The sequence below is a fragment of the Mastigoproctus giganteus genome, chromosome 9, assembly GCF_048544385.1.
Source record: "Mastigoproctus giganteus isolate SK-2022 chromosome 9, ASM4854438v1, whole genome shotgun sequence".
Lineage (NCBI taxonomy): Eukaryota > Metazoa > Arthropoda > Arachnida > Uropygi > Thelyphonidae > Mastigoproctus > Mastigoproctus giganteus.
The window spans coordinates 29127706-29142807 of NC_143583.1; the positions used below are offsets into that span (position 1 = coordinate 29127706).

At 39.4% G+C, this 15102-nt stretch overlaps 1 long non-coding RNA gene across 1 annotated transcript in view; it reads right to left on the reverse strand.

Moving 5' to 3' along the window:
* LOC150080126 (uncharacterized) overlaps positions 1 to 14304 on the reverse strand; it is a 306965-nt gene extending 292661 nt beyond the window's left edge. Inside the window, exon 1 of the long non-coding RNA XR_016547402.1 lies at positions 14212 to 14304. This is a non-coding gene — a long non-coding RNA (uncharacterized LOC150080126). The remainder of the gene's footprint in view (positions 1 to 14211) is intronic.
* Between the last annotated feature and the right edge of the window lie 798 nt (positions 14305 to 15102).

Sequence of the window (15102 nt, forward strand, 5' to 3'; positions counted from 1 at the left end):
AAGCGATTTGCTGCGAGGTCCTGACATCCGACTACCATAGCGGCAGGCAGCTGGATAATGGTGGGCAGAAATACCGCTGAATCAATCACAAGTGAAGGCTGACCCACTCGGTCCACTATGTGTTTAAGCCTTTGTAGTGCACAACAGATCTGCTTGATGTGCCGAAGACGACGAACAAGAAAAAGACGTTTAGGTACCCAAAGATAGACTTTTTTATGTTTTTTTGAGGATTGTAGGGGTGTTCACCTCTCTCTTCTTTCTGTTACATATACAATTAAGAATAATTTTTTCCATAAATATTTCTACAACCAGAAACTCGTCTTTTACTAAAAATTTCAATAGCAAATCCTTGGATATTTATTGCTCAATATTTCTTTTTTTGACCAATGTTCAATATTGGATAGAAAAATTGTATCGAAAACATAAAACTGATTTTTTGTTAGAGGTAATTGAGATATGTGTGAATGGTGTTCAGAAAATGGCTGCTTAGTTACAATATTTTATTATGACTTTGCAGAATTCATCCTATGAATGAAATTTGAATGATAAATTGAGCGAGTTATCCTGATTCTGATTCATTTCAAAGTACCCGAAACACTATCATCTGAGATGAAAAACAAGATGATGGTTTCCAGCACCTTCATCTGGTTTTTCAGCACCATCCTTCATCCACAAACAACCTCCAGGGATCCGAAGGGTTTCCGTTATGATAGGATTCATAAGGGGTAGGCGCAATCTACCTTTGGTCAAATATCAGACAATAGCACTCGACTACTTTGAAATGAATCAGAATCAGGATAACTTGGAAAACTGCGCTCAATATAAGTGAAAATAGTGAAGCAGTTAACGCGAATTCTTTCAGACATTCAAAAACAGATTCGAAATTTTATCTCCTGATTGTAAACTGTCAACTTTGTCCCATGAGAATTTTTAGAAGAAGATTCTCTGAAGTGAATGGCAATAAGGGATCTAGGGTATGATGCTAAAAACAAAACAGCGAGGGAATTCTCCCACTCTACTCAAAGATTGATTGTAGGATACACACAGCTTCACTCAAAGGAAAATATTCTTGAGAATGTAAAACGGGTTTCTCAGACCTATCTACGTACAAGGGGTTTCTGTATATCACACACACACACACAAGTGTAAGGCAGAACTTATCATACATTCCGTTGAAGATAGAGATGTGGACAGCGTGTGAGTGTCGGATTGTGAGGCGTAACAGTTTTCTCCAAGATCACGGGTTAACAATCTACAAATCCGTTTTGAAACAAATGCCTGTCGATGCGAAGACAAAAGACGCTGCTGTGACATTCCCCGCCCTCCCACTGAGGTTCCTTTTGTTACAAGATCTCTGTGCGTTGTGAGAGAAGCAGTCTTTGTTCCTTTGACCCTATCATGTTCCCCAACCCACTTTTCACATTTCTGTGTGGGTTCAGCCCCGTATGGCCTGTTTCTCTTCGACCCCCCCATTCCCCTTCTCCTTGACGAAAGCCTTCAGATGTCGAGACAGAGGAGGGAAAGACGCTAGGTCAATGACCGCCCTAGGTAGCGTCATGGCAACAAGATAGGGAAAGTTTCAGAGACGTCGGGACGCAGAAAGTGGTTAGACATTAATGAAGAAGGACGATTCCATTTCTGTGTCTTAAGGGGAAGAAGAGGGATTCTCTAATAAAGCCCAGTGACGTCAGCTGAGAAAGTAAATTGAGTAATTGTGATACACTGAACGTACGTGGGAATAAATTCGAACCACTTTAGAAGGGGATAATAAATTTTCTCTAGTAATTTCGGACTACAACGTTAGCCTGTCTTCATACCCTGTTCAGTGCTTCATATCCTATCCTGGGTCTTCCACAACAGAAAAAAGATTCAATTCTGCTCTATTGTTACCTGTTGGTACAGCTTCATCTGATAGACGTTTTATGGAGATCTGAAGGGGTTAAAACTGGTTGCGTTGTACTATGAAAGAAGTCAAGATTTCAGAACTTACTTCTGAGTGATTATAAGAAGATATTACTTCTAAAATCAGTCCCGATGTTGTGAATATGTATGTAGGATGCAACGAAAAAAACCCAGTTTTTAGGACATTGAAACTATCGATTGGAAATACTTTTAAAGCTGACGTTTTAAAAACCTCCATTGTCTCTGAGTTCTGATTAATGTTAGGATTATTAAGTTATTTGGACCTAATCTATTAAAAGTTATTAATGATGGATACAATTTCATTTGTCGTATTAATCGCACAAAATTGCCTTTTAATTTGTTAATTCCAGGTCGTTTAGAGCTGTATTATATTCGAGGGATTTATTATTTGCAAAGTTTGTTGTTAGGACGTTGCAGACTTCAACTGGAATTGATCTTCAGTATTAATCAATTTTATTATTTCTAATTCACGCAAAACTTCCTGGAATTACTCTTATAGTTGGCTTTGATAGCTATTGAATTTCTAGACACTCAATCTCTCTTTCCCAAATTTCTGATATGGGATCTAAATCGAAATATCATTCGTCAGATTTAAATTTTTGTTTATGGCAAAAGCATAATATTATTTTTTTATTATATATTTTTTCTTTTAATTTCGAGGTCGATAATTTATCTTTCTTGTCCCCTAATTTCCTAGATTGATGGGACTTATTTTCCATGATTACATACCATGAAAAAGAAGTATTATCATCGTAGAAAAAACGCAATAATAAAATAAAATAAATTTTCTATTTATATTCAGGGATGGCCAGGTTGAAATGTTTTACAAGATAGAAAGAATACAAGGACATCGCCTTATTTAGCAGTGACGTGATCTTGATCCATGGTCAACTTAAAGGCATGTATTACTGTTGATTGAAACAAGTTCAGCTGTCTTGAAATCAATGGGATAGATTTATTTTTCCGGACGAGTCTAAAGTAGGGTTGGACTGAGTTTCTTTAAGTAAAATCTTGTCAAGCTAAAGCCACAAAGAGTTCGTATATCGTTTGTAAATCGTATTCTTGCGTGTATCGATTTGTTTGTAAACGTGGAAGAAAAGTATCAAGTTTCCTGTGCCTTCCACTGAGATCGGCTAATTGCATACCTGAATGATGAGTCCAAGTTTATCTATTCTCTCTCTCTCACTCTCTTTCTGTCCAGATGGGAGTCTGAGCGAGTAGCATAGTGGTTATAACCGCCGTCCTTCCCACACCGGGTGGAAAAGGCCAGGGTTCGAATCCCATCAATGACGCAAGGAACGGCTTTTTAAATCTGTGTTTGAGTTAGTCTGACACGGACAGCAAGGTTTTTGCCCCTCCCAGAAACTGGAGGTTTTCGGGAGGAGCATAACAGGCCAATCGACCAGAGAACATACACAATTCATGGACATATTACAAATGGGCAGATGAGTTGGTTTTCGGGTGGCTCTAATATAACAGTTGTTTTGTCCAGTAGGGAATCGAACTGCAGACTGAATCTGGACTCGTTCACAAACAGGTATTGAAGAATTGCTCCTCATGTGTCACGACATCAGTTGAAACCGACCCTGCTATGAGATGTCAGAAGGGATAAACGTCAAGGTCGTCTTGCATCCAGACTTGTTTCCCACAGACTATACAGATATTCTGTCCCGAAATGGTTGCAAGCATAGAAGACAAGTGATATGGTGTCATCTTCATATTTCGTCTGGTACCCAAGGAAAGATATGTTATAACTCTTGGTCGACCTTGCACAGCTCACTAAGATTCTTCTCCTTCTCCCGAAACTGGAGCTCTCTCAAATCGGAATTTGGGTAGATATTCAAGATTTTTTGGTACCTCTGCCTGTGGATCAAGAAGAGTTATTCAGACATTCTTAGACATCTGTTCATAATCATAATTTAAACTTTTTCTTATCTTCATATGAATGAAACTTTCCGGTACAATATATAGATGATTTTTGCATCAATTTTCCGTTGGGTTCATTGCAACAACCATTCATCCACTATAAGCTGTTCACTGTACCAGCGTGTACAATATTCCTTCATGGGTTTCACATTACAAGCTGGCACCTTATGAAAAATGAAATAGGAAAAAAGTAATGAATGAAAGACTCCATTGAGAAACGTGGTCAGCCTAGTTTCGTCTTCTTTTTATTTTTTCGCCAGAAAAGAAAGTCTTGGGGTGCGAAAGCGCCGAACAAGTAGAGCGAATAGTATTAACGGAAGTTCTGGGGGATTGGCCCTTTTTTTGTCATTCAGCCCAGAGCCATGGGAGACAATGGTCCGCAGTACCGTTAGATTTCGGGGGTATACGTCGGACAACAGCAAACTAGGTGACAAGCAGGTGAACTTTTGCATTAGCTCAGGTGACGTCACAATACAATGACGTGGGAAATCTCTCTTCCCCTGGTTTCTAAGGTACTCTGAATAGGGACTCTGAGAAAGTGAAGTTTCTAGAAATAGTCACAGAGTTCATGTGAAAGCTAGAGAAGGGTGTATTCGCAGTTTAATAAATAAAAACCGACAGGGGAGAGATTATGCTAAGAATTGTGCGACGCATTGCAAACGTCCTAAGCCAAATGCTATAAGAAAAGTTGTGGAACTTAGTGGAATAACTATAACCCAATGAAATATTCCAGTAATTATGTTTTTTGGACACAATTGAGCAGTATTGACTTCCTTCATCTGTGATAGCGTTTTGCGAGGACTACAATTGGTTTTCTGTTTACTATAAATTGCTTTTTTTATCTAAAATTATAATTGAGAAATATCAATTTCTTAAAGATGTTTGAACAATCGGTTGGAGATCATCCACAGTCGGGAAGATCAATAACGAACACAAATTATCTGTTCTCATATGAATAACTGAGGATGTAACGGATGAGGGGACATCTTTTCCCAAGCGCTTTACTAAGTACAAACTCTAAAAAGAAGTCTTCCAAAAGATTACCAATCCCTTGACTTGGCTTCTTGAGTAGACAGAGTATAAGGCCCTTTGTGTGTTGTTGTTGGTTTTAGGAGAATCAGCAACTAAGGTCACGTTGCTCCGTGTATATTGTCTGCAATTTGCGTGTGTTCTGAGGTTGCTGGAGGAAAAACCCGATTTTAAGGGAGAAAAAACCATGCTACCCTCGTCTGAGACCGGCTAACTCAACCATGATTGTGAAAAAGGCCCATAAAAATTCCTCCCATCATCGACGGGACTCGAACTCGGGTCTTTGAGGAAGATCCTTTTGAACAAGCTTAAAGATACATTGACTGCAATTAAAATAGAGAGTATGCAAGTACCGGAGCAGTGAGCGAGGTATTAATAATTCGGTTATTTATTTTTGTTTCGAAATCAGCTTAAAGTTAGTTCACCCTGAAACAAACTCGCCAATATGTGTGAAACATTCTTCCCACATCAAAGTGTTGACCTTTTTCAGCAATGGTGCCCAAGAAGTTGGAATATATGAAATATTCTTGAGTATAAAAATGCAATCAATTCGTTTTCTAGTCAGAGGCATTTGGAGGAAGTTACGTAGACGAAATAAAATGCGTTCCTTCTAGACAGTTTATCACTTACTACACACGTAGACCAATGGAAGTGACACTTTATTTGAATATTATTTCAACTACCGGCCAAGGTCAAGGTCTTCACACCCACAATCCGTTAAAGATATCGCAAAAATAACAGGAAGTTCTTGCGTTAACATAGTTTTTTCCAGACAACTCGTCTATTTTTAACAGACTCCCATTTATCTCCAAGAATACATGCGCAAGAGAGAGTAATACGTGCAGTTTTACTTTTCCAAGAAAACTCTAAAAGTTTGGTGAATTATTCATTGCTGTTAGATTACAGGTTTCCATTGGGTTGGTCTATTTGGAATTATTCGCTCTGATTCACGCATGTCTGACCTTCGAATGACACGAATAAGGCATTCAAACGAGTGTATTTCATCTTCTAGAAGCGAATATAGAATTCTGTGTACAAGAATTATTCATAATTCGTTACGAAACCCATCACGATATTTTGTGATTAATTTATTGAAAATATCTGAATACATTGATGGAAGTAATCCTTGGCGAAATTGTAACTTGAAACACTTGAATAAGAGATAAAACTCGTTTAAACTCACTTTCAAGTAATCTTTCTCATAGTTAATTACTCTACCTCTCTTTCTCTTTCTCATAGTTAAACTCACCCGATACAAAAGGTGAGTTTAATTATGAGAACGAGAATGAGAAAGAGAACAGAATGTTTTCTTTCAAGGAACGTTGTTAAGAGCATTTATAATAGCAAGCAAGAAAACTGTCCAGATGAGTATATGTTACCCACGCAGTATAATTACCACTTAATTTATCTTGTTAATCTTCTTTTGAATTAGTGAATCTGGTTTGATAGCGTACTGGAACATCTACTGCTCGAAAAAATTAGCAGAACACGTAGAAAACGTGGGTGTAGCTCGTGCAGCTTGCGATGAAGTGGAAAACAAAATTGGTATTGTGGGGTATCGTAGAATAACGATGAAATGAGGAGACAGTTTAGCACAGGTATAAGGGACATTTTAGGAGTTGTATAAGAATTATCAAAAAGGCTTATGATCCTCATTGACAGCCATCCTCAATATAAGGGTGTCTATAAGATTCTGTGGCAACAAATCCAATAATATTAGCATTAGTAGAGGCATACGATGCAAGAAAGCAAGCTCATATAGCATTAGCAAAAAAAAAAAAAAATCCAATTTAAAACAACCATTCTCTCTAAAAAATTGTCCAATTCTTCCTTGAATTTATTTAACTATCGACTACCACAACGACAGATGGAAGTTTGTTTCAGCAATCAACCACCCACCGGCTAAAGGCAAACTTCCGCACATCTATTCTACAACTGTCTTTCCTCAGTTCGAATCTATGCCCCCTCAGGTTTGTAATCTGAGCAAGAGGAAAAATCTCATCAGCATTCAGCTTGCTCAATCCATTCAAGGCCTTATACACCTCAATCAGATCACCTCGCAGGTGCCTACTCTCCAAAAGCTGCAATTTACAAAACTTAAGCCTTTCTTAGTAAGACCACCCCATCGTTCTCCTCACCAATCTTGTTGCCCTTCTCTGTACTCGCTCAAGCAACTCAACATCCTTCGTAAAATGAGGCCTCCAGACCTGTACGCAGTACTCAAGGCGTGGCCTGACCATTGCCTTATACAATGGAATAATCATCTCCTCCCTACTAGCAAAATTCCTGTATTTCATTGACAAGATTCCATCACCTGCTCTGGCAGCCTGTCCGCAATGTTCAGAAAACTTCATATCTGACTACACAATTACCCCACCCTCCATGGTCTTTTTCATTCTCTACCACCCTGAGTGTAGTATCACACAGTTTGTGCGTTTTTCTGAGGTAACTTCTCACCATATGCAATACTATGCATTTGTCAATGTTAATCTGCAGTTGCCACTTCTCAGCCCATCTGCCCAACTTTTATATATCCTGTTGCAGTAGCATACTGTCATTACTATCATTCACAATCCTGCCAACCTTTGTATCATATGCAAACTTGGACATTAATACTGATATACCTTCATCAATATCATTGATAAATATAGAAAACAATAATGGGCCCAACACCGAACCCTGGGGAACTCCACTTATAACATTAGTCCCCGAAAAGCAGTGTCCATTAATTACCATTCTCTGTGTTCTCCCACTCAGCTATCCTCTTGTCCATTGTAGACCTCTTGACTTGCCCTTAATGCTGTTCTTCCACTACTGCAGACCTTAGCTCACCAAATGACCGAGGAGTTGGCTCTTGGTGTGCAATGCGATGCCCAAGGGCATGCCACATATGTTCGAGCGAATTTAAGTCCGCTTATCGTGCTGGCCGCGGCAGTGGTTCGATATCCTCAGTTCCAAGATATTCTCCCACCACTTGAGCTCTATGTACACCACCGTAAGTGTCTCTTTCTCTGATGTTTGAGGAATGGTACCACATTCCTCCTTGTCTCCAGATGAAATAACGTCTAGAATCTGTTTGTAGGCTAAAATGAGTCTCATCAGAGAACATAACTATACGCCATTTCTCAGGGCTGCAAATCATATGTTCATGGCACCAGTTTTGATGAATTCTGCAGTGGTTTGGAATTAATGGGTTGCAAACCACTGGCTTCCTTGCATAGCGTCCACTTGAATTGAACCTTCTTAACACAGTCCGGTTGGAAATATATTCATCTGTGTCCGAAGCAACCTCAAGAGACAGTTGATGACAGGAAATTGTAGGGTTCCTTCTTGCTGTTAGAGGAAATAGCGACCTGTTCTGGTTTTCCACGTAGATCTCAGGTGACCTTGGCCATCTCTACTGCCATTGTGCAATTTACACTATAGAATTTAGCCTTCACTGTATTCTGATGAATACCCATCGCTTAAAAAATTACTTAATATATTTAATATGAAATCAGCAAGCTGATAATTTAATAGTATTTATTCACATTCTACAGCCATAATGTTTGTAGAAAATTTTCTATATTAGGCAAAATTTAGGCGAAAGTGATAATATGGAAACCATTCTACAAAACAGGAAATGCATCACGAAGGCTTGTCTGAAGACTTCCTTGGGTCACTTCGCCAAAGGATATCCACTGTATTGCGGTGATTAATATTTTATGAATAATCTGAATCATACGTCTGTAATAATAGTTGCATTATAGAAGAAAGTTCTAGTTTTGTTCAAAGAATTTTCAAGATAGCATAGCGACAATGATGCATATCAACTCCGACTACAGCTTACCATTGTCACATCAAGGATCGTTTCACGATTTTGCAAATTCTCTTTCACAAGAGTATTCTCGCAAAACGTATCTTTGTGCAATCTGACCAGGTTATGTTTCTTAATTCAAATTTAGACCCTCGTGTTGAGCACAGTTGGTAGAATCTATCCACTATGCTACCCGCGCAGATTAGTCAGGGGTAATAAACAAGTTTCTTTCGGAGTCCCAAGATTAAACACCTATTACGTGGTTTCAGGTATGCTAATACATTTATTTTAATTACATTTTTATAGCATATTTTAACAGCCTCAAAGAACATCATATAACGGATCTTAATATACTGTGGCTTCTGTAATAAAGGGTACTTATCAAGTTTACGAGACAATATCTTTTCAAAAATCATTGGTTTATTACAAGTCGATACTTTGATAGTCTTTTGCAGTTAGCAACACTACAAAATATTTCTATATATCTAGGCAGTTACGTTATTTCAAGTACCCTCCTTCCTGCAATGTTTAGTGGGTTTCGATGCATCGAAGATTTGCTCAAATAAAGGTTAGATGGCCCCGAATTCATTGTCGGAGATTACAGTGTTGGCACTGCAATGAATTTTTTAAAAAAAATCTGTTTATCATAGTTTTCTTGTTTTGTTTTGTTTTTGAATATGCTGAATGCAAGTAAGATGTTACTTTTTCCATTGGATCCTTGTTTTTTTTTTTTTTTCACCAGAAACTAATTCTCGCTAGAAAAATTCTCAACAGCAATCATTTAGACTTCCAACAAGATGCTACTATCATCCATCCTCCAACTATTTAGTTGAAAGAATCTTACATCTTCCAACTTCAGATGAAGATGATCTTCCATCTTCATCTTCCAACTTCAGATGAGAGCGTCTTCCATTGTCATCTTCCAATCTCCAGATGAGACCAACTTCAACAGCAATCATTTAGACTTCCAACAAGATGCTACTATCATCCATCCTCCAACTATTTAGTTGAAAGAATCTTACATCTTCCAACTTCAGATGAAGATTATCTTCCATCTTCATCTTCCAACTTCAGATGAGAGCGTCTTCCATTGTCATCTTCCAATCTCCAGATGAGACCAACTTCAGCTATTGTGTGCTCAAATAGGCAAAATGCAGCTTTGTAAAGCATTCGTAAAATCTTGTAATTAAGGCCTCAAAAATGTCTTGAGATTCGTAGCAACATAGATGTATACATTATAACTTTTTCATGAATATGGAGAACATGCTGTTGAACATTTAGTTTGCGACCCAACTTGAAACCCAAAGATTTGTGGAAGCTGACAAATGGAAAGTGACTGGTCAAACAATTTGATGACAGGAGGATATCGAATATCAAGGTTACCTTTCAGGTATAAAAGCTTTAATTTCTCCGAGGAGATGGATAATTTACATCTGCGCAGTAGCACAAAGAATTAGAAAATATGCAACCGCGAAATGCTTTTTCTTGTAGGTAGATCCAGTGCATCCCACTCATTTAGACGAGATGTTAATAGCTCTTCATTGGACTTTATGGTACTTAAGTCCATAAGTCGTCCAATTCTTACTGATTGTTTAAGCATGCTTTGCCGAAATCATGATGATCATCCTATTTACCAGATCCGTCTCCAGCTCTCTTAAGTCTTTTTTAAAGAAGGCTAAATGGAAATTGGAGGGCACCAATTTCCAGTCAGCAGTATGCCTGCCACACAAAAGTAGCTATCATAATGATGGTCCACTCCTACCAAGCTTAGTACCCCGGTTCATCTTTGTCACACACCGTAGAACAATATGCCACTGCTTGTAACCTTTTATAGTAGGGAATATGGAGACCTATCATGGTGATTTGGTGACCATAGAACCAAACAGAGGAGTGTCCAAATTCTGCGAACAGAGCTCACCTGACTTACAATTAATTTAAGTAAATCAATTATGTAACTGAAAATTATAATGTAACAAAAGCTGCAGAGATAACTCTTAATGATGATTTAATCGGGAAACAGAGCCTACACTTCACAAATTCTTTGTTGGGTTTTTACTCAAGCTCAGTATATGGGATCGTGTACTAAGCAATCCCGGGAACTTGTGTTAATAATAATAATAATAACCGAAAATAAATGAAATTTTAGTATCCTTGGATGATAAAATCTTCGCGAGGTAGCGTAGCTCCTAAGTATTCAAATAAACAGTCCAATCATCTCAATAGGAAGTGCTGATTATTTCAAATAGTGCAATACCATCGCAACTCGTGAAGGTATAGTCTACTTCGTATTCAAATGAACACTACTTTTCTGTTAAGAGAAGTGCTGTTTATCTGAAACAGTAGGCCTGCAGTAACAAGACAACCCTTGGTGAAGTTGGCAAGTGTTTTAATAACGTTATAACATTATAATAGTGAGTGACACTAGCAGAAGAGAAAATTCTCCTTAGTTGACAAGGACGTCTAGTTACCTGTTTTCCGGTCGGTTGCCTGTCCATACGCCTCACTTCCCATTCCAAAACATTCCACAGGTTTTTCAATTGGATTGAGGTCAGGCGAATTTGGAGACCAACCAAGATGGATGATACTTTCACTGTGTCCTTCGAACCACACCTGCACAGTGCGGGCCCGTTGACACGGCGAATTATCGTCTTGGAACATTCAATTTCTGGACAGGAAAAATGCAACATAGCAGGGTGCACATGGTCTCCTAAGATACTGGAAATAGATTTCCTAAGAGCTGCCGGTAGACCTCACCAGTGAAATGTTGGTCCATACGCACCAGAGGTCATAATTTTACCAGAAAAACATACCCTATATTAAGTAACCACCGCCACTTGCCTCGATAATGGGTACAATGCACAATGGGTCCATGGACTCCTGTTACTTGCACCAGAGACGAATACGTCCGTCAGCGTATTGCATCAGGTACAGTGTTTGGACTCATCCGAAGTGTCCAACCAGGGTGTTGTTGACACCACAGCATTCGCCGTCGACTACGATCAGCAGTGAGAAGAGGGTGTCTTTCGGGTCATCTGCTGTGCAACCCCATACGTCTGAGCGTGCGGCGAATCGTCATTTGGTATATTGTTCTTGCATTCCCGATAGTAAACCGTAGCAGAGTGACCTGCCGTTGAGCGCGTACAACGCGCTGCAATCTTCCTTTGCCACGAACGTCCACCTTGTGTAAACCTTTACATTTCTGTCGGCGAGAAGTGGTTTGATTCGTTCAACACCATTCTTTGTACACCTCAACCACAATGGGCTGTGAGTAACCGAAAAGACGTGACATTTCCAATATGGAAGACCAGATGTGCAAGCTCGCTATTTGGCTTTTTATACTGCTTGCTATGCATTACGGTTGTGGTGGTAATAATTCAGTGATCATAGAATGAATATTGTACTTATCCTGTTTGTACTGGAGTTGTCTTGCCCTGTTCTAGAACATTACGAAAATAGCTTACACTGATTCATCAGAAAAAAAAAGTTCAACACGAAGTTATTAAGAATTTAATGAGAATTGATGCTATCATCTTCCAAATTACACTTCAGAATTCCCATCATCTTAGAAATTAGTATTAACATTAGAGTAGGAACATGCTATAAGAACCTAGGCTTATGAAGCATCGCCTTAAAAGACAAATTATATTATTATCATGGTCTATACAACCTCTGTCACCTACTTTTATCAAAATATTTATCCAACACTCTTCAAGCATACTAAACTCTTTAATTCCTCATGGTCAGGTGCCCCAATAACCAATTACTCTTTGGCTGAAAGAAAATTTTCATTTTCTTTTATCTAGTGTACAAAAAAATCTTTCTTAACTTAGACATGCCCTGTGGGTTGTATTACTAATGAAACGAAAGATATCCCAATGTCCCAACCCTTTTAAACTTCAAGAAATCTTAATCAGATCCCATCGTAGGTGCTAAGTTCCAGACTTTGGACAATACAAAGTTGGAGCCTTTCCTTATTTATATTCAGTGTCATTCTGAAGGTTGATATCTTAGTGGAATTGGTCCAAGTTACAGTTATCCTGTATTACAGAAATAACACATCTGATTAGATAGGAACGCAATTAACACTGACCATTTTGAAATTGAAATTTCTATAGCGGTTAATTTATAAAAGATTATTTAGTAAGAGTGGTGGAAGTTTATTAAAAAAAATTGCCAGAATATTCTTTGCTCAATGAGTAAAATTATTTTCAAAACAGTGACATGAAAACTGTCCTTCTTTCATTGAAAAATACTTTAAAAAACGGGACGGGTATCTGGTATGCCATCTGTCGTAATATTATACGCCAATTGCATAAATTCTATGCTTGAATATGTCAACGTACTGATGTTTGATGATAATTATTTCAGCCCTGGAATGATTATCATCACACACCTTGAATAAAGCAACCACAGAGGATTGTAATTTATTTTTTTTTAACAATGATGGAACCTTTAAATTAACTCTACAGGCAGTGATCAAGTTCGGAGTTTAAAGTACAAGTTTAGAATCTTAGAAGAGTTTTATCTGTCTGTAAGTTTAGGCTTTTTCATCCTGAAAATTAGTCAAATTGGTCATAAAGTACACGCAGTTTATTAAAAACATATACCAACACCTCATGACCTTACATTCATCGGTACAAACCCATCCAAATATGTCTGTAACCTTTGCCTTGTATAAATCAATATCGAGATGGTATAATTGTCAAGCCCATCCACCAATATGTATTATGCCCATAAATTTCGCATGCTCTTTGGTTGGCTTGTTTTTCTGGACATAAAACAAATTTTCGGAAGAAGAAACTTTGCTGTCTTCGCCTGAGACCGATTAACTCAGCCACGAAGTGAGAAATGTCCACAAAAACTTTATGAGCATTTCCCTTCCGTTCGGTGGCGATTATAAACAATGTGCAACCGGGGAGACTAAAAAGTAATCCCTATATGACTTTTCCTTGAACTAACAACCCAAGACCGAACTTATGAGCCCATGTGTATTATGTCCATAAATTGCGTGTGTTCTCTGCTCTATTTGCCTGTTTTGGTGGACGAAAAATCCAATTTTCCGAGGGGGGAGGACGTTCAGTTCATCCCTGAGGCCTCGCATCATTGACAGGATTCGAACCAGAGCCTTTTTCACCCAATATGTGGAAAGGATGACGGTTGTAACCACTGTGGTACCGGCGCGACAAAAAGGAAATATAAAACGGATCTGTGGTACAAATAGGAAGGTCAGCTCTTAACAGAGTGGATACTTTTGGGATGAATTCAGACGAAAATGAAGTTCGCCTGCGCGCAGTATAGTCCATCCGCTACGAAAGGTCATCGCAGGTAAGGTGGTTCCGTACCGAAGTTTGAGTTTTTCTCGTTCGCTACGACAACCCTTCCTCGTTTGCAAAGGCGACCACACCATCCCGTATCGGATAAGATTCTGCTGCCGCCAACTTCCGCCAAGTGACGCGCCAGCGCGGGAAGCGACACACACACAAACACACACGCGCGCACTCTAAGTGAGGTTTAGAGCAAAACGGAACACAACTTACGACAGCTGAGAGGCGGACGTCCACATTCCGACAGCATCTCTTGAAGGAATGTTCCCTCAACTACTCGACCTGAAGTTTCTATCATTTGCATGCAGACGGCGCTCGAGTGGACCATCATTACATCACTAATTACCACCTCAATATGCCGAGCCGGCAGCCATCTTGGACTCTTTTGCCATCCTCCAAGGGGTGTCCAAAGGGGTGGAAGCACCGTCACTTCGATCCGACAGCATCCCGCAGAGAACTTTTGGTGTTTCCGGAAACAAACGAGGATGTGCGGAAAAACAGTCCCGCCAAAACACCCGTCCGCACCGATGTTCAGCTTTGTCAAATCGCGGCGTTGGGGCGACGGCTGCCCTTGCCTGTTCGGCGATCCTTTCCTCATCCTCCAACTGAAAGGGTTGTCGCCTTCACCGGCCTGTGTACCCACCATTCGTCCTTCCCCCCCCACTCCACCCCGATCCCTACCTCATCTTCTCAGAAGCTCATAAGCTCGCGACAAAACAGCCCACCCGCGCCGCCTAGTGTCAAATTAGGAATATTAATTAATGCGTCTGGTGCTATCAGCGAACAGCTATCCAACAATTCCTCCCCCTCATCTCTCTCTCTCCGGTCCTGCCTCCGTGCTCTGCCGTCAGTGGTTTCCGTGAGTTACGGGTGACACAGGTAGCCTCGCTCTTCCCGCGTGTCTTTTGTTCTCATTTGATCCGTTTGATATTCTGATTGTGTCGGGTATCGGACAGAAAGAACCCCATCGTAGCGCAAGTAGTTTTCACTCTACCCACTCCTCTATTGAAACCTTTTGTTAAAGTATGGACGTTGATCCAACCGTATTGTAAGGAAGACGTCTTAGAAAATCCATCGAAGAATTGAATCCATCTAAAGAAATAT